Source organism: Anomaloglossus baeobatrachus, chromosome 10 (assembly GCF_048569485.1).
Source record: "Anomaloglossus baeobatrachus isolate aAnoBae1 chromosome 10, aAnoBae1.hap1, whole genome shotgun sequence".
Lineage (NCBI taxonomy): Eukaryota > Metazoa > Chordata > Amphibia > Anura > Aromobatidae > Anomaloglossus > Anomaloglossus baeobatrachus.
Window position 1 is genome coordinate 111,960,047 of NC_134362.1, and position 20,543 is coordinate 111,980,589.

A 20,543-nucleotide genomic window follows, 5' to 3' on the forward strand; every position below is an offset into this window, starting at 1 on the left:
ATGCGGCACTATATTCAGGGATGCGGCAATGCGGCCGGGGGGCGGAGCTGTATGGGGACTGCCATTTTCCGCTGCCCAGTACCTCAACAGGTAAACCGTGCACTGGATCTCCCGGCCGCCCGACAGCACGACAGCATCCCCTCCCAGCTCCTCAATCTCGGCCGCCGGCTGACAGATCCCCCCCCCCCAGCTCCTCAATCTCGGCCACCGGCGCCTGACAGCACCGGCCTCCGCTCCTTTTTACAAAAAAAGCACTGACCACCCCATTATCCCCGCACACACCCAGGCACTACCGCCCCCATCATCCCCGCACACACCCAGGCACTACCGCATCCATCATCATTGCACACACCCAGGCACTACCGCACCAATCATCACCGCACACACCCAGGCACTATCGCCCCCATCACCGCACACACGCAGGCACTACCACCCCTATCATCACTGCACACACACCGGCATTACCTGAGTGACATCCCCGCTGACAGCGCAACTCACTTCAGTTGCTGCTTGGAGCTCACAAGAGCGGCGGTGTTCTACTGCCGCTCCTGTCAGCTTCATGTAGCAGAGCTAAAAGTGTCGCGGGACCTTGTGTGGATTATATCGGACCTGGAGGTGTATTTGGGGGTTAATAAAGTGGTGAATGAGGGTGTTTTTTGTCTTTTATTTTTTTATTTCAAATAAAGGGTTTTTCGGTGTTTGTGTTTATTTTTTTTCACTATAGATTAATCATGCGGGGTGTCTCATAGATGCCTGCCATGATTAACCTCGGACTTAGTGGCAGCTATGGGCTGCCATTAACTCCTTATTACCTCGATTGCCACTGCACCAGGGCAATTCGGGATGAGCTGGGTAGAGTCCCTGGACTGTCCCATCTAATGGATGTGGCAATTCCAGGCGACTGCTGGCTGATATTTTTAGGCTGGGGGGCTCCCCATAAGGTGGCGCTCCCTATCCTGAGAACACCAGTCATCAGCCGTGTGACTTTACCTTGGCTATATCAAAATTGGGGGGGACCGCACGTCGTTTTTTTTTTAAATTATTTATTTATTTTACTGCACGATATAGACCCGCCCACCGGCGGCTGTGATTGGTTGCAGTGAGACAGCTGTCACTCAGCGTGGCGGCGTGTCTAACTGCAACCGGTCATAGGCGCCGGTGGGCGGGGGAAGTAGGGAATACGAGATGGAATAATGAGCTGCCGGAATTTTCAAAAGCAGGAGAAGCTGCCAGAGCACTGTGACAGCTGTGCAGCGCCGCACCTGTGATCGGTGATTATAAAGGAGGGAGGGAGAGACCGACCGACAGAGAGAGAGACCAACAGACTGACCGACAAATCGACAGAGAGAGAGAGAGACTATTTACACAACGTCTGGGCATGCCCAGAAACAAAAAATGGAAACCGGCGCTGGTTTCCGGCATATGACGGATGACGACGAACCCAGCGCCCATAGGTTTCCATTATAAAAAAAAAAGCTGTATGGCTCCAGATTCGTCGCGATCCGTTTTTTCTCCAGAGACAAAAAACGTACCCTTCAACGTTCCATCCGGCCGCCGGACAAGCAAAAGCCGGATGGAGCACAAGGCCATCCGCCACAATCCCGTGCTAATAGAAGTCTATGGGGGAAAAAACGCATCCGTCACCGGCAGCAACAGACGCAGGATCCGTTTTTTGCCGGATTGTGTCTGATGCCAAAAAACTGATGTGTGAAATCAGACTAAAGGCTACTTTACACACTGCGATATCGGTCCCGATATCGCTAGTGTGGGTACCCGCCCCCATCTGTTGCGCGACACGGGCATATCGCTGCCCGTGCCGCACAACATCGCCCACAGCCGTCACACATACTTACCTGTCCGGCGACGTCGCTGTGACCGGCGAACCGCCTCCTTTCTAAGGGGGCGGTCCGTGCGGCGTCACAGCGACGTCACTGAAACGCCGCCCAATAGCAGCGGAGGGGCGGAGATGAGCGGGACGTAACATCCCGCCCACCTCCTTCCTTCCGCATAGCAGCCGGGAGGCAGGTAAGGGGAGCTTCCTCGTTCCTGCGGCGTCACACGCAGCGATGTGTGCTGCCGCAGGAACGAGGAACAACCTCGTTACTGCTGCAGTAACGAGATTTGAGAATGGACCCCCGTGTCGCCGATTAGCGATTTTGCACGTTTTTGCAACGATGCAAAATCGCTTATCGGTGTCACACGCAACGGCATCGCTAATGCGGCCGGATGTGCGTCACGAATTCCGTGACCCCAACGACTCCGCATTAGCGATGTCGTAGCGTGTAAAGCCCGCTTTAGGCTAGTTTCACACTTGCGTTGAACGGCATCCGTTGCATTGCGTTGTGTGACGGATGCAACGGATGTGTTGCATATAGTGGCACAACGGATGCAACGGATGCTGCAAAACAACGCAATTCGTTTTTTGTTTTACCGTCGGCAGACTATTGTGAACGATCAGCTGATCGCTAACAGTAGTCCGCCGCCGGGTGATCAGCTGATCACTAACAGTAGCCAGCCACCGGGTGATCAGCTGCTAACTCACAGTAGCCGGCCACCGGGTGATCAGCCGATCACTCACAGTAGCCGGCTGATCAGCCGATCACTCACAGTAGCCGGCCGCCAGGTGATCAGCCGATCACTCACAGTAGCCGGCCGCCGGGTGATCAGCCGATCACTCACAGTAGCCGGCTGCAGGGTGATCAGCCGATCACTCACAGTAGCCGGCCGCCGGGTGATCAGCCGATCACTCACAGTAGCCGGCCGCCGGGTGATCAGCCGATCACTTACAGTAGCCGGCTGCCGGGTGATCAGCCGATCAGTCACAGTAGCCGGCAGCCAGGTGATCAGCTGATCACTCACAGTAGCCGGCCGCCAGGTGATCAGCTGATCATTCGGTCGCCGACAATGTGTGCGGGGGGCGGGAGCGGGGGGCGGAGTGCGGTGGGTGGAGCCGAGCAGGGCCATGGCTGAGAACGTCAGTGCCGCGGGGACTGCATCGCTGGGGGACAGGTGAGTGAGTGTGAGTGTGTGCGTGCGATTGTGTGTGTGCGATTGTGTGTGTGTATACATACGTAGTGCGGGGAGGGGGCGGAGCCGAGCAGGGAAGTATCGGGCTCCCGGCACACGTAACCAGGGTTCCTTGGTTACCCGATGTGTACCCTGGTTACGGGTGGAGGGAGCCAGAGAGAGCATGCGCAGTGAAATCCAAAGGATTCCGCTGCTCAAAAAAACGTTCGGCTAGTTTCACACTTGCGTTGGACGGGATCCGTTGCTATCCGCAGCCTTGAGGAATTACGGTAACCGTTACAGGAAACCGTTATATTCCTCATAGACTTCTATTAGTTACGGATAGCAACGGATGGTCTTGCATTGCATCTGCCCCGCAGCGCATCAGTTGTTTTGACGCTGACCGTCATTGAGCGTCGGGCGGATGGAACGCTGCATGTAGCGTTTTTCTGCACTTGGCGGAGTGTCAAAAAAACGCAACCTGCAGGATTCCGTCGGCGTCCGTTGTTTTTATAATGGACGCCTATGGTGGCGGATTCCGTTAGAATCCGTCAGTTGACGGATTCCGTTAACGCAGCTGTCTTTACACAACTGCGCATGCTCAGATGTGTAAAGTCAAGGAAAAAAACCTACAACGGATTGCGTTATTTTGTACGATCTGTAGCATGCGTTGTGCCACTATATGCAACCCATCCGTTACATGCGTCACACAACGCAATGCTACGGATCCCGTCCAACGCAAGTGTGAAACTAGCCTTACATGCTGCGATCCTTCCGCCCGACGCAGCGTCAAAATAACGACGCTGCGTCGTCCAGCGGATGCAACGCTGACACTTGCGTTACAGTGCGTCATCCATACAAGTCTATGGAGAATAGCGCAGTGCGTTAACGGACTGCGCTATTTTCCATAGTGACGGACTCCGCTGAACGCAAGTGTGAAACTAGCCTTACAAGCTGTTGCAGTTAGTTGTCCGGAGTCTCTGATCACAACACACACTGATTTCGGTCGCTGCACTGTGCGGCCGCCGACTTCTTCAAACAGCTCGGCCCCTCCCCGGCGCCGGGGCTTAATGCAAGCAAACCTCTGTACGCGCCGGTCCTCAGTCACGTGACCGAGGCACTGCGCAATGGTCCCGGCTCTGACGTGCAGACAGCAGTCACATAAACGTAATGGGACGTCGCCACTCGCCTCCACACACTGCCCGACCACGCCCCATTCCAGCCTTGGCCACGCCTCACTCGAGCATCTGCCACGCCTCCTTTCGTACAGGCGTTAGTTCTTATCTTCTTTTGGTAAACGTTGTCCTTTCGAAACTACATTTCCCAGCAACCCCAGAAGCTGCTTCCGGATATTGCAGCAATTTGAATGGGCTGCTCCCTACAACTGTGACTTGCAGGCTGTTGTGCTGGGAGCTGTGGGTTCTGGTGGAGCCGGGTGTCCCCTGCAGGTGAGTGCTCTCCAGTGCTCTGTGTGGTCCCAGCTGCCATGCTGACTGTCACTCTCTCTCAGGTGTGGATGACAGTGCAGCCTGGTGTGGGGACACAGCCTGAGGAAGCTGGGCGACCAGGCACGATTATTACAGTCAGACCCCAGCAATTGGCAGAACCGAAGCGGCGGTGCAGATGTGTGACTGCTGCTGCCTTCGCTCTTTATGGGACTGATGAGCGCACCACGTTGGAAATGAATGGAGTTGTCGGAATTGTCACTACTACTCTAAAAGGGGCGGTGTCCTGCCGATTAATTGGGGGGGAAAGATGGGATCTGCGCCATCAATGTTATCACCCCTCCGTATTTTCAAAAGACTACCCCTTTGGGTTGTACTGGCTTAAGGTCCAGTCACACTAAGCAACTTACCAGCGATCCCAACAACGATAGGGATCGCTGGTAAGTTGCTAGGAGGTTGCTGGTGAGCTGTCACACTGCGACGCTCCAGCGATCCCACCAGCAACCTGACCTGGCAGGGATCGCTGGAGCGTCGCTACACAAGTTGCTGGTGAGCTCACCAGCAACCAATGACCAGCCCCCAGCGCAGCGTGGAAGATGCTGCGCTTGGTAACTAAGGTAAATATCGGGTAACCAACCCGATATTTACCTTGGTTACCACCGCACGGAGCTACACGTGCAGGGAGCAGCGCACACTGAGCGCTGGCTCCCTGCTCTCCTAGTTACAGCACACATCGGGTTAATTAACCCGATGTGTGCTGCAGCTAAATGTGCACAGAGCAGGGAGCAGCGCACACTGCTTAGTGCTGGCTCCTTGCTCTCCTAGTTACAGCACACATCGGGTTAATTACCTGATGTGTGCTGCAGCTACATGTGCACAGAGCAGGAGCTGGCACTGACAGTGAGAGCGGCGGAGGCTGGTAACAAAGGTAAATATCGGGTAACCAAGGACAGGGCTTCTTGGTTACCCGATGTTTACATTGGTTACCAGCCTCTGCAGAAGCCGGCTCCTGCTGCCTGCACATTTAGTTGTTGCTGTCTCGCTGTCACACACAGCGATCTGTGCTTCACAGCGGGACAGCAACAACTAAAAAATGGCCCAGGACATTCAGCAACAACCAGCGACCTCACAGCAGGGGCCAGGTTGTTGCTGGATGTCACACACAGCAACATCACTAGCAACGTCACAAAAGTTGTTCGTTAGCAGCGATGTTGCTAGCGATGTTGCTTAGTGTGACGGGGCTATTAGGATAAAAGTCGTTCGTCTGTGATCGTTCTGTCCTCCCACAGCGGCTGCTCACTGATCGTATGTGCGATTGTGCGGCTACACACGTGGTCGTGTGCTGACTAGAAGCGTTCAGCTTATCTCAATAGATGTAAATTGCGAGAACGTGGCCACAATGCTGCAAATCACATAAATGTCACAGTTCAGCAGATTAACTGCAGACTTGTCCCAAATCTGGACTATATTTTTAAAGGTACTGTATCGTGTGTTTTTTTTTTTTTTTTTTTTAATTAAAAATAGTGATTCTGAAATCAAGTATTTTTCATACAAAATGAAAATCGTAGCTTATTTACTTTTTTCTGTTGTTCTAATTTTACTGTATGCACTGGGGGCCATGTTGGATTTGCTGTGTGTGTAACAACAGTTATACACACTCCTTTATGGCAGCCCCTGTGCATAGAGAATAGTGGTCGCTATCCGACCCTATGAGTAACGTTAGGCTATGTGCGCATGTTGCGTAATTACATGCAGTTACGCTGCAATTTGCAGCGCAGCGTAACTGCATGCGTCCTGCGTCCCCAGCATAATCTATGGAGATTGTGCAGGAGCCGTGCGCACGTGGCGTATTAGAGCGCAGCGCTTCGGCTGCTGCCCGATGCGCGCATTCTAAGAAGTGACATGTCGCTTCTTTCCTGCGCTTTGCCTGCATCCCCCGCTCTGTCTATGGGAGGGGCTGCACTCAGAGCGTATGGAATCGGCTTTTTTTTTTTTTTCCATTACGGACTGTTTCTACAGCGATTTGAAGCGCACGTGTGCTCTTTTAAATCGCTGCAGAAATTTCTGCAGGGCCAGTGCGCAACGTGCGCACATAGCCTTACAGTGGGCGTCTGCTGTGACCTGGACGCGCCCCCTGGGCTGTCCAGATCACAGCAGAAGGAGGATCTCAGCACCATATTTTTGGAGCTTCAAGCCATACGTTTTACTCCACTTTACACCTCTCGCCCACCGGGATGTGTGTCCGGGCTGCCTCCCCTCCCCACCCCCTCCCTCCGCTCTCCCCAGCCACGTTCTGGTGTGTGTGTGTGTGTGTGTGTGTGTGTGTGTGTGTGTCCCCTCTCCAAATACACCCCCTCCTTCCACCTGTCGGCCTGTGTGATACTGTCTGCACGGTTGTGTATCTAATCCTATCCTGTGTGATACTTTCTGCCTGGCTGTGTATCTAATACTATCCTAATCCACCGTACAGTGTTAACTACTGAGGCACCGTACAGTGCTAATCACTCAGCCATCGTACAGTGATTACCACTGAGCCCCACACAGCTGCAGAACTACAAGGCTCAGCATACTCCCTCCAGGACTGTATGCATAGTTACATAGTTACTAAGGTTGAAAAAAGACCTAGGTCCATCTAGTTCAACCTTCCTCCACCAGTTCTACATTTGGTCACTAAGTCATTTATAACCAACAATGTTGTGTGTACTGAGGAAATCATCCAGCCCTTTTTTGAAAGCTGTTATAGTATCTGCCTTTACTACCTCTTGTGGTCGGCATTCCACAGTCTGACTGCTCTAACTGTAAAGAACCCTTTCCTATTTAGCTTGCGGAATCGCTTTTCTTCCACTCGCACTGAGTGCCCCCTGGTCCTTAGTATTGTCTTCGGAAGAAATAAGTCATGTGCCAGTCCTTTATATTGACCACACATGTATTTATACATATAAATGAGATCTCCTCTGAGACGTCTTTTTTTTCTAAGCTAAACATATCTAACTTTTTCAACCTGTTAGTGGAGTGAAGTGATCTCCTTGTGTCAACCCATAAGAATGATTACAAGGTGACGAGACTGATAGGTATGTACGATGATCCGAATGGGAGGATCATGTCAATACTGAGGAAACACTGGAACATCTTAAAAAGTGACCCAGATATTGTCGATGCTATTTGTGGTCATCCCTCGATAACATATAAAAGAGGAAGAACATTGAAGGATGAACTTGTCCATAGTTTCTTTGCCCCACCGAATAAGAGCGGAACATGGTTAGATCGGAGGGAGGTGGGCACCTTCACATGTGGATTGTGCGCATATTGTAAACATGTCTCTCCCTCAAAAGAGTTCAGAAGCTCCTGCACAGGCAGAGTTTATAAAAATCGTTACTTTGCCAACTGCAAAACGGAAGGCGTAATCTATTTGTGTACATGTAGTTGTCCAAAAGATTATGTGGGCAAAACCAAGAGACAATTGAAAATCAGGATAGGTGAACATCTGGGGGACATTAGAAATAAACGAGATACCCCCATAGCTCGCCATGTAAATAGCTGCCATGATGGTAATCTTGATTTCTATTTCATTTAAGGTCATTGAGGTGATCCCACTTTCAGTCCGATTAGGGGATTGGGACAAGAAACTCCTGCAGAGGGAGACACGCTGGATTTTCTGGCTAGATTCAGTCAACCCCAGCAGTCTTAATGAACAACTGGTCTTCTCCAGTTTCATTTAACCAGCCCCCCCCCTCTCCCTTCCTTTCCCCCCCCCCATTTCTGATTCCCTTTGACCCAAGTCCTGGGTCTTCCGATTTTGGACCTGAGCCTTTTATTTATTTAGGTCACTTTGCCCTGAGTTGAGCCAGCTATAGCTCGGTAATGATCTTTTCATGAGCACTTATATATCTGTGATCTAATTTTCACGGATTTTAGTATGGGTTAATGTACTAGTTGACCTTAAATGTATTTGTGTGTATCTACTTTGACAATGTCTCCAAACTTGAGTAATCATATTCACTTTGATTTTTTGAGGTCTGTCACATGATTCGTTATGGTGAAGTTACAATATTATATAAGCATGGTAATGTTTAATGCCATCAGGTCCGTTTTTTTATTTCAGAAGTATTAGGGTACTTTCACACTTGCGTTGAACGGTATCCGTTGCATTGCGTTGTGTAACGGATGCAACGGATGTGTTGCATATAGTGACACAACGGATGCAACGGATGCTGCAAAACAACGCAATTCGTTTTGATTTTTTTTTTTTTTTTTTTCCCGGTTTTACCAGCGGCAGACTATAGTGAACGATCAGCTGATCGTTCCCTGCAGCCGGCCGCTGGGTGATCAGCTGATTGCTCCCAGTAGCCGGCCGCCGGGTGATCAGCTGATCGCTCCCTGCAGCCGGCCACCGGGTGATCAGCTGATCGCTGTCACTTGCCGGCGCCCGGGCATGCCGGCGGGCGGGCGCTCAGCTGAGCGCTGTGACTTGCCGGCGGCCGGGCATGCTGGTGGCCGGTCATTCAGCTGAGCGCTGTCGCTTGCCGACGGCCGGGCGCTCAGCTGAACGTTCGGCCACCGCGAGCCAAAATAAAGTTTGATTTTAAAAAAAAAAAAAAAAAAAAAGAGCATGCGCAGTGAAATCCAGAGGATTCCGCTGCTCAAAATAACGTTACATGCTGCGTTCCTCCCGCTGGGCGGAAGCAACGGAGCGTCGCCCAGCGGAAGCAACGCAGCTCCTTTTGGTACAATCCGTCAACCATACAAGCCTATGGGAAACAGCGGAATCCGTTAACGGATTCCGCTGTTTCCCAAAAGGGCGGATTGTAACGGAAGGAAAATAACGCAAGTGTGAAAGTACCCTTATCTATAAATAATAAATACTGTACCTCCTTTGGACATAAAGGGTGACATTTAGATACACGTGTATGCGTTGCAGATAGATAAATTCCTAAAGAATATCCGATTTGAGTGTTGTCACAGATGGGTGGCACATATTATCGGCGTTGTTTGTTCTGAGGGGGATGTTTACTGATTCAGCACACTATCTCCTTCAGTTCCGCATACTATATGTATCTGTGGAACGCACGCTGTGTTCCACAGTGTGCGGAACACAGGCAGCGGTCTGACATTAAGCCCGTAGACATCACTTCCTGTGACGTCGGCACTTTCCAGCGTCACTTCCGGGGATCTTCCATATGGGCAGCGCTCCGTATTTGGGCCTTTTCCACCCACGTCATTTCCTATGACGACGGGGTTGTAACTTCACATCTGGGATTCCTGGTGATGGGCGGCGTCTGGCGCCATTTTTAAATACAGGCGCTTTGCACATATCCTGGAACAACGGTGACGGTGACCCAAGCTTTACACGTGGCAGACTCCAGCCAGTGTTTCTTACCCTAATAGGGAGCCCCTGATGAACCCCGATGTGATTCTTGATCGAGGGGAAACGCGTTGTGCAATGTTCTCAGGTGTCAATCTGGACCCTGGTGTATTTACACCATTCATAGGACTTCAAGGACAAGCTAAGTACTAGGTCTATGATTGGAGATTTCTAATATAGTTACCTGGACCTTATTAACCTTAACTGTTTTCCACTGCGTGCATTCTCTTCTGTGAAGTTTCTATACTATTCTGCCTTCTGTGAAAGTGTATGACTTGTTTTGCCTTCTGTGAAGTGCGTGCCTTCTGAATTATAAAGTACACTGTTTGTCAGCCCCTAGTTTAATGCTAGGGAGGACTGCTCTGTGACCATCTAGTCTCATGGAGACCTTACTTAAAGAATTTTTTGCTGTGGATTGTCGCTAGCAAGTATTATTACTGTCGCCATCCTGTGATTTAATGATGGCACATAGAAGGTGTTTAAAATACTGTTACGTATTTCAATAGACATAAGCAAGGCACCTGTGCACTTTGTTATATTTGCCTAACAAGAATTCCTTTGGGCACTCACAGATATATGCAAGTGCAATCATTAAGCACTTAGTAACCAACTATGGGCTTTATTTTTGGAGAGTGACAACTTGTTGATATGGTCCATCTTAACACTACAAATAATTGAACGTCTACTGTATCATTGATATGTGTGTTTGTGATTCATTTATTGAATGTCTTTTATATAGTGCAACTTTCCCACACTCCCCCCTTTCCCAGATCAGCTGCACATTAGATCAGTGGAGGGAAAGAAGGGTGAGCCATCGTTGAGCGGGGGCGCCACAGCGTCTAGGTTAGGGTGCCAACCTCCGGTGAGGTAGGGCCATTACAGGGAATTCTTGGCCACACCCTGGTTGCACTATTAGTATTTGCTCTGGTGCTCTCACACAACGCTGGACTGATCAATCAACAGTATTAACTGGTTGTTCAATAAAGGACAGTTGATTTCTCCCTTGCCATTTTTGACCTGTTAATTCTGAAGGGTCCTACTGTACATTGGCGAATTTGGGACTTTGTGTCCTGTTTTATGTGTTTTGTCTGGGGAATGTTTTAAATGTATCATTTAAAATTGTACTTTTAAGGGGTTTTTCTTTGGTCTATATATTTTGATTGTCCCCTACACAAAGTTTATATGGTCTTTGAACTCCGCTCCCAAAGATGAGAAGTTCCCTAGCCACACCCAGGCCTGATCACTGCCACACCTGTTCTCAATCAAGAAATCACTTAAATATGACTTGCCTGACAAAGTGAAGAAGACCAAAAGATCTTTTAAAAGCTAGACATCATGCCACAATTTTAAGAAATTCAGGAACAAATGAAAAACAAAAGAATTTGAGATCTATCAGTCTAAGGCCTCCTTCATACGTCCGTGTCTCCGGTACGTGTTTGGTCCGTTTCCTCACGTGCCGGAGACACTTAACAGAGAGTAGTAGAGAATGGGTTTCACAGCCGCGCCAAAAGACTACTGGATTCTTCTCAGATTAATGTTTCTTTTATTTCATAACAGGTCAAGTCTACGCGTTTCAGGAGAACACAGCTCCCTTCTTCAGGACAAACCAGCAAAGAATCATCAAATTTGATTTGATGATTCTTTGCTGGTTTGTCCTGAAGAAGGGAGCTGTGTTCTCCTGAAACGCGTAGACTTGACCTGTTATGAAATAAAAGAAACATTAATCTGAGAAGAATCCAGTGGTCTTTTGGCGCGGCTGTGAAACCCATTCTCTACTACTCTCTGTTATCTGCCTCTTGGGGACCGCTGCCGGGACTTGGTGTTACATGCTGCTATAGGTGTTGTGACTGTCACAACCCGAATTGGTGAGTAGGATTATTCTTTGCTTCACCCTATATATATTGGGGTAAGACCCTATTGCGCTTTCTTTTTCCACAGTTTTCACTTGTGCCGGAGACACTGGCACATGTAGACCCATTAAAATCAATGGGTCTGCGCACACGTGCATGTTTTGCCATGGACAGTGTACGTGTTGAGCATACGTGTGTCCGTGTTCTTCAAACGTAGACTTGTCCGATTTTTCTCCGGAATCGCGGGTGTCACACAGACCACACACGGATCGTATGTGATCCGTGTGAGATGCACTGGAGAAAACACATGTCTGTGAAATAAAAAAAATTTCTATGCTCACTTTCTCCATCTCTGCTGTCTCTGCCGCTGCTGTCACTTGCTTCCGACCCCCGCTCATTGCATTTTCACTCCACTGCGGGCCGGAAGCAGCAGCGGGGAGTCGGCAGGACCGGATACCAAAGATCAGCACCACGGACAGCAACACCAGGGACAGGTGAGCAGAAAGTTCCCGTTCTCCGTCTGTTATCACGGATAATACACGGAGAACACACGTGTGCCATAAACATGGCACACGGAGGACAATATGCTCCTTTGACGCGTCCGTGAAAAACGTGCGTGATTTTAATGGACATGTGACGGAGGCCTAAAATAATTATAAATCCATTTATAAAGCCTTGGGACTCCAGCAAACCACAGTGAGAGCCATTATCCACAAATGGTGAAAACGAACAGTGGTGTACCTTCCAAGGAGTGACCGGACAACCAAAGTTACCCCAAGAGTGCAGCGACGACTCATCAAAGAGGTAAGACAAGACCCCACAACAACTTCCAAAGTAAAGCAGGCCTCACTTGCCTCAGTTAGGCCTAAGACACACGGCGAGAAAAACGGTGCGAGTGGAGTGCGATAAAACATCGCATTCCACTTGGACCAATTTTGGCCTGTGTGTCAGCGCACATAAGCGATTATTTTCTCAGCCCTAATCGGACCAAGAAAACGCAGCATGCTGCGATTGTAATGCGATACTCTTTCTCTCGCACCCATTCAAGTGTATGGGACGAGAGAATAATTGCACTGCACTCGCGGTACACCGGTGTGCCGCGAGTGCAGAGAGAGACTCTCAATAGCCAGCTACGAAGGAGAGAGGGAGAGAAATCCCTCACTCCCCTCTGCAGCATCGGCCCTCTCCTCTGCAGAGCCGGCCCGCGCCCTGCAGCTGAGGTCCGCTCGCACAGTCGGACCTCAGTCGCAGGGATACCAGCATGGCACTCGGCTCTGCTGTGCTGCCAGCGTGAGCAGAGTGCCATGCGAGGATCGCACTAGTGCGCCGTGTGGCCCTGGTCTTAAGGTCAGTGTTCATGACTCCACCAGAAGAAAAAGGCCAGGCAAAAATGTCCTGCATGGCAGAGTTCCAAGACTAAAACAACTGCTGAGCAAAAAGAACATAGAGGCTCTTCTCAGTTTTGTGAGAAAACAACTTGATGATCCCTGAGACTTTTGGGAGAATACTCTCTGGACTGATGAGAAAAAAGTTGAACTTTTTGGGAGGTGTATGTCCCATTATATCTGGCATAGAAGTGACACAGCATTTTAGAAAAGGAACATCATACCAACCGTAAAATATGGTGGTGGCAGTGTGATGGTCTGGGGCTGTTTTGCTGCTTCAAGACCTGGTAGACTTGCTGTAGTACATGTAATCATAAATTCTACTACCGTATCTACCAAAAAAATCCTGAAGGAGAATGTCCGGCCATCTGTTTGTGACCTCAAGCCGAAGCACACTTGGGTTAGGCAGCAGAGAGCACAATGATCCAAAACACACCAGCAAGTCCGCCGCTGAATGGCTTAAGAAAAACAAAATTAAGACTTTAGAGTGGGCCAGTCAGTCCTGACCTTAATCTGATTGAGATGCTGTGGCATGACCTAAAAAAAGGCGCTTCATGCTCAGACGTTCCAATGTGGGTGAATTACAACAATTCTGTAAGGATGAGTTTGCCAAAATTCCTCAAGCGCGTTGTAAAAGACTCATTGCCAGTTTTCTCAAACTGTTGATTGCAGTTGTTGCTGCTAAGCGTGGCCAAACCATTTATTATGTTTAGGGGACAGTTACTTTTTTCATTCAGGGCCTTGTAGGTTTAAATTTCTTTTTCCGTTAAATCAGAGGTCTAGAACACGCGGGCCTGCAAGCTGGATGCGACCCCTGAGGCTGCTTGTTGCGGCCCGCAGACCCCGTGACGATCGTGGCTCTATGCTGGGGGTCGGCGACGGCAGAGCACAGTTGAATCATTTGCAGTGCTGCGCAGAGGAACTTTCTGCACTATACCAATGGCTGTTGCTCGCGAATCAGATGCAAGGAGGTGACGTCGCTGTATGTCGTCACCTTGCATCTGATTGGCGGACAGCAACCATTGGTATAGTGCAGAAAGCTCCGCTGCACAGCACTTACACAATGATTCAACTGTAGTAAAGCTCTGCTGGCACCGATCCCCGGCATAGGGCCGCGATCTTTACGGGGTCTGCGGGCTGCATTAAAAGGAACCTGTCAGCAGAAATTTTGCACTAAACCTAAAGGATTCCCCCTCTGCTGCTCGTGGGCTGCATTCTAGAAATGTTCCTGTTGTTCTTCTACCCCCTTTCTGACCAAAATAAAGACTTTTTAAAGTGGTACCTTTTTGTGTGCAGATCTTGATAATGGTACACGGGGGCGGGCTGCCTGGTGTCCGTTATTCTGCCTCCTGCCGCTTTAGGCCGTCCCCCCATCGCTCATTTCCATAGCTGTGGACGCCGCCCAGTGCTTCAGAGGTCTCCGCGCATGCCCAGTGCCTATCTCTCGTGGATGAGCACTGTACCCAGTGTCACCGCTGGTGACGTGTGTGCAGGCTTTAGATTATGGGCGGCGCTGTGATTCTCATTACCAAGTAACTGCCCATAGTCGCGTGACCGCGCTTTCCCCCTCTGCCTCCTTCGTTCTGCGCAAGCGCGGGCCTGCTGACCCCACGTTACCTCTTTTCCATCTTGCCCTGAGGCAGGAAATAGATGGGAGGAGCGCGGAGCAGGACACCACCGATCAGGAGTAGACGCGGATAGAAGCTTACCGACGTACACAGTAAAACAAAAACATGTAAAAACAAAGTCACACATTGTGTTCTGTATAGTGAAAAGCACTAAACGTTTTTTTTTTTTTTTTTCCTCCCCGCGTCTACTCCTGATCGGTGGTGTCCTGCTCCGCGCTCCTCCCATCTATTTCCTGCCTCGGGGCAAGATGAGAAAGAGGTAACTGGGGCACAAGAACAACAGGAACATTGCTAGAATTCAGCCCAGGAGCTGCAGAGGGGGAATCTTTTATGTTTAGTGCAAAATTTCTGCTGACAGGTTCCCTTTTAAGTAGGTAAGGTAAGTGCCCACAATCAGGACTCGCTGCATCCTGACCTGCGGGGCCGCAAGTCTCCTCAGGAGACTGCAGCTGCCCGTACCAATGATCGGGGTTCGGGGTGCTGTGGTCTCCTCACTGTGTTCTCCCTACAGAGAACCATTATGACTCCACAGCAATCAATTCACATGCTACGGCCTCTGAAAGCCGCACCGCAGATCAGTGTTTGCTGCAGGCCGTACACGCACAGTGGGAATGGGATTTCTAGAAATACCATCCACTCTGCTTGTACTGCACATCGTAAAATTTTGGACGCTGCTGAAACGTGCTGCATCCAAAACTCTGCAAACCCTGAATGTGGGCACACAGCCTAATAAGAGGGAATGGAGTAAAGGTGAGAATTTTATTTTTTGAGTATTACTAAAGGATGGGCACAATACTACTGGGCACAAAGATGAGGACAATTCTGCAGGGTACAATACCACAAGGATGGGCACAATGCTTCAGGGCACAAGGATGGGCACAACACTACAGGGTACAATACCACAAGGTATTGTGGTATTGTGCCCAGTATTATTGTGCTCATCCTTGTGCGCAGCAGCAGTAGTGTGCCCATCCTTGTGACAAACATGCAAAAGAACAAGAAATCAGGAAGTGGGCAAACACTTGCTCACAGCACTGTAAATAGTTTTGGGGAGGGAAATCTTGCTGACAGATTCCCTTTTATTAATTGTCACTTGATGCTCCCAGTGATATAGATTGCCAAAGTTACATGACTGTATGAAACATCCATCATAAACTCCACAGTGTTGCTGGAGTGGTGCTTCTAATCTAAGATCTCCACCCCCGGTCTTATACTTACCCTTCGATGTTTTCACCTTGTACCAACGTTGCTCTGGTCCCACATCGCCATCTTGTGCCCATAACTTTCGAGCTGGAACTCAGAGATAAGTCACAATCTTACATGTCTATGAGATCCATGAAACACTGGAGCTGCTGGCAGCTCACAAATAACAGGAGACTGACGGGAGCAGCGGTGGTAGAGGGTCAAGCCTCCAGAAGGTGAGTATAAAACAAGGGGAAGGGGACTTGCATACAAGGATAAAAAATATTCAGTACCTTGCAAAAGTATTCACCCCTTGGCTTTTTACCAAATTTGTTACATTACAACCTGTGTTTTAAATATTTTTGTAATCAGATTTGTGTTTGCATCAGCACTATATAGTCTAAGTTGAGGAAGTGAAGTTAGAAAAATATACAGTGGAATCTCGTTTAACGAGTAACCCAGTTAGCGACTATTTCGCTTAATGAGCAAAGCTTGCTGTAAATTTGTAACTCTGTTTACGAGCAAGCTTTGCTGTACAAGCAAATACTCACCGCACACACTTCCGGTTCCGTACATCCACCGTGCTCTAACCTGCTCTTCCAGTCCATACAAGCTCACACAAGCACGCATAAACACACGCAGATTATGCTCTCCTTACCTTCCGTTCCCGGATGGCCTCCTTGAACTTCGCCCGTACAAGATGTGTACCGGGTAACCATCGCGACCGATGCCGGACCTTCCGCTCCCAGCGCGCAGACGTCAAAAGCAGTAGCCGCTTGCCTCTGATTGGCCAGCGCGCTGCCTTTGAGTAGCGGCTGACTGGAAGTTCCTCCCTCGTCGCGATGCTTGCCAATACACATCTTGTAGCGGCGAACTACAAGAACCATGAGACCGGTGATGGAACGGAAGGTAAGGTGAGCATAATGTGTGTGTACTTTCCGTTCTATCGTCGGCAGTACACGAAAGTACACACATTATGCTCACCTTACCTTCCGTTCCATCACCGGCCTCATGGTTCTTGTAATTCGCCGCTACAGGATGTGTATCGGGTAACCATCGCGACGAGGGAGGAACTTCCCCTGTCAACCGCTACTAAAAGGCAGCGCGCTGCCCAATCGGAGGCAAGCGGCTCCTGCCTTTTGACGTCAGCGCGCTGGGAGCGGAAGGTTCGTCATTGGTCATGATGGTTACCCGATACACATCCTGTACGGGCGAACTACAAGTTCTAGGAGGCCGGCGAGGGAACGGAAGGTAAGGTGAGCATAATTTGGGCGTGTTTGTACGTGTGTGGAATGGCACAATAGGGGACCAGGATGGGACATTTTAACAAGTTGTGGAACGAATTGTCTGCATTACAATGATTTCCTATGGGAAATCTTGCTTTGCTGAATGAGTAACTTGGTTAACAAGCACAGTCCCAGAACTGATTGTTCTCGTTAACAAAGGTTCCTCTGTACTCAAAAATTACATTATGAGAAATTAAATAAAAATTTCCCTGTGCATATGTATTCACCCCTTTTTGCTCTGAAGCCTCTAAAAATTTCTGCTGTAAGCAATTACCTTCATAAGTCACATGCCTAGTGAAAGGAAGCCCCACTGTGGGCATTAGTGTCAGGTGGTCGGTCAGTATATAACAGGGCTGTGGAGTCTGAGTCGTGGAGTCGGAGTCTGTATAAAATACTCAAACTCCTAAAATATATAATAAATTTGGGACCGTAGTGCAATGCAGAATGTGCTGAATATTTTTTTCATAGGAATTTGGGAAAGTTATGAAATGTCCTTTAAATGACTGTTCTATTCCTGATCTAAGGCTACATTCACAGTGTTTTTGCTGCATTTTTTAAGGATACGTTTTTCAGCTGCAAAAGCAGATCAGCTTTTTAAAAAAACGCATTACCTGAAAGGTTTTTGAGCTCATAAATAATGCTTTCAATCGCAAAAGCAGATTAGAAAACTGCCACAAACTATTCCCATTCTTTGTGAGGATCTGTTTTTGAGCATAAAAACAGATCCTCACAAAATGTGTCTGAATGTCATGTCTTGAAACCCATTGCCTTTGCTGTGATGCCCGGAGTCACTGCATTTCACTGAATTATTTTGCCATCAATGTTCGATATGTTTGTGACAAGAAAGAAATTGTTAGTAAGACACTGGCAGTAAAAGATAGTAAAGCTCATCACACCAGCCAGTTTCTCCAGGCCTTAGTGGAAAAAGTTCTGCAAGATTACAAACTCAAAGAACAGGTTCTTGCTATTGTAAGGACAATGCTTCAAACATAAGTTCAATTCAACTGATGAATGAGCGTAATGAACAACAGCTAGAAGAAAAAGTAGGATTCAGTATGTTTGAGATGGAGCCACAGTGCTGTTCATGTAACCGAGGAACAAACAGATATTACAACAGAAGAACAGCAAAATTATACTTTAGGATTAGATGATCTTGTTGAAGCTGCTTCAAAACACTTTCATATTCATCACATGTGCTGTGTTGTACAAACGCTGCAGCTGGCAATAAGAGTCTGCAAGAGGGACCCCGATTTCACACATCCGCTTTGGCGGATGTGGCGCACTCCAGTACAGTGTATACAGTGCAGTGGCAGCGCGACAAACGCCGGTCACATGCTGTCATGTGACCCGGAAGTTGCGGCGCTGCCACTGTACTGTATCGTAATGTACTGGCGTGCGCCACATCTGGCGAAAAGCCAGATGTGTGAAACTGGGCGGACATGCTGGAAATCTGATTGGAAAAGTTAGGAAATTGGTTATTGCCGCCAGAACCCCTAAAATTGATTCCATCTTGAAGAGACGTGCTGGGAAAGGGGCAATTGTTGATCAAGCCACTCGGTGAGGCAGCACTTATTTAATGACTGAGCGATTGCTTGAACGAAAATCATGTCTTAGGGCTGCTTCTCACTTGCGAGTTTCTCGCAGTAAAGCAATGCGAGAAAAATTCGCATTGGAATCGGACACATGTTAGTCAATGATTCAGCTCGTATTTGCGATTTTTATTTATTTTTTTTTTTCTCAATCCAAATCGGACTGAGAAAAAAATCCCAGCATGCTGCTTTTTTGCGAGTTTCTACTGCGAGTCTCTCCAATGCAAGTCTATGGGAGCGTGTAAATCGGATGTCACGAGACGGCACTCACACCATCCTAGTGACATCCGATTTTCTAAATACATTTCTCGCATGTTTCCTAAAACACTGGAAATAAGTGATGTCTCACAATGTCTGTCAATCACTATTCTGTTAGTCAGTCTCTCCCTCTCGGTCTCTATTCTCTGTCGGTCCGTCACTATCTCTGTCCCTCTCACAGTCTGTCGGTCATTTTACCCTCCTCTCTCATACTCACCGTTCCCCGATCCCCGGCGCGGCGCTGCACGGCGTTCACACTGCTGCGGCGGCTTTTACGATTTTGAAAAAGCCGGCCGCTCATTAAACAATTTTGTATTCCCTGCTTTCCCCACCCACAGGTGCCTATGATTGGTTGCAGTGAGACACGCCCCCACGCTGAGTGACAGGTGTCTCACTGCACCCAATCACAGCAGCCGGTGGGCGGGTCTATACTGTGCAGTGAAATAAATAATTAAATAATTAAAAAAAAACGGCGTGCAGTTCCCCCCCAATTTTAATACCAGCCAGATAAAGCCATACGGCTGAAGGCTGGTATTCTCAGGATGGGGAGCTCCACGTTATGGGGAGCCCCCCAGCCTAACAATATCAGTCAGCAGCCGCCCAGAATTGCCACATACATTAGATGCGACAGTTATGGCACTGTACCCGGCTCTTCCCGATTTGCCCTGGTGCGTTGGCAAATCGGGGTTATAAGGAGTTAATGGCAGCCCATAGCTGCCACTAAATCCTAGATTAATCATGGCAGGCGTCTCCACGAGATACCTTCCATGATTAATCTGTAAATTACAGTAAATACACACACACACACACACACACACACACACACACACACACACACACACACACACCTGAAAAATCATTTATTAGTAATAAAAAAAACACTAACAAATTCACTCATCACCAATTTAATAAGCCCCAAAAAGCCCTCCATGTCCGGCGTAATCCAGGATGGTCCAGCGTTGCTTCCAGCTCTGCTGCATGAAGGTGACAGGAGCTGCAGCAGACACCGCCGCTCCTGTCAGATCTACGCAGCAACTGAGGTGAGTAGCTGAGCTGTCACTGAGGTTAATCGCGGCCACCGCAGGATCCAGTGGCGGCCTCCGGGTAACCTCAGTGACAGCTCAGCTGATCGCGCTACTCACCTCAGTTGCTGCGTGGAGCTGACAGGAGCGGCGGTGTCTGCTGCAGCTCCTGTCGCCTTCATGCAGCAGAGCTGGAAGCGACGCTGGAGGTCCGTGGATTACGCCGGACATGGAGGGCTTTTTGGGGCTTATTAAATTGCTGAACCAGGGAATTTCTTAATGTTTTTTATTTCTAATAAATTAATTTTTCGTGTGTGTGTTTATTTACTGTAACTTACAGATTAATCCTGGAAGGTATCTCGTGGAGACGCCTGACATGATTAATCTAGGATTTAGTGGCAGCTATGGGCTGCCATTAACTCCTTTATTACCCCGATTTGCCAACGCACCAGGGTACATCGGGAAGAGACGGGTACAGTCCCAGAACTGTCGCATCTAATGTATGCGGCAATTCTGGGCGGCTGCTGACT

General features: G+C 48.9%; 1 protein-coding gene across 4 annotated transcripts in view; it reads left to right on the forward strand.

The window, feature by feature from the left end:
• The first annotated feature begins 4,278 nt into the window (after positions 1-4,278).
• TCP11L1 (t-complex 11 like 1) overlaps positions 4,279-20,543 on the forward strand; it is a 310,856-nt gene continuing 294,591 nt past the window's right edge. For 3 of the 4 annotated variants that reach the window (XM_075325606.1, XM_075325607.1, XM_075325605.1), the window contains exon 1: positions 4,280-4,454. The gene's annotated coding sequence lies outside the window, so the exon portion shown is untranslated. Of the gene's footprint in view, positions 4,455-20,543 lie in introns of all 4 variants that reach the window. The other variant, XM_075325608.1, reaches the window with a different exon arrangement.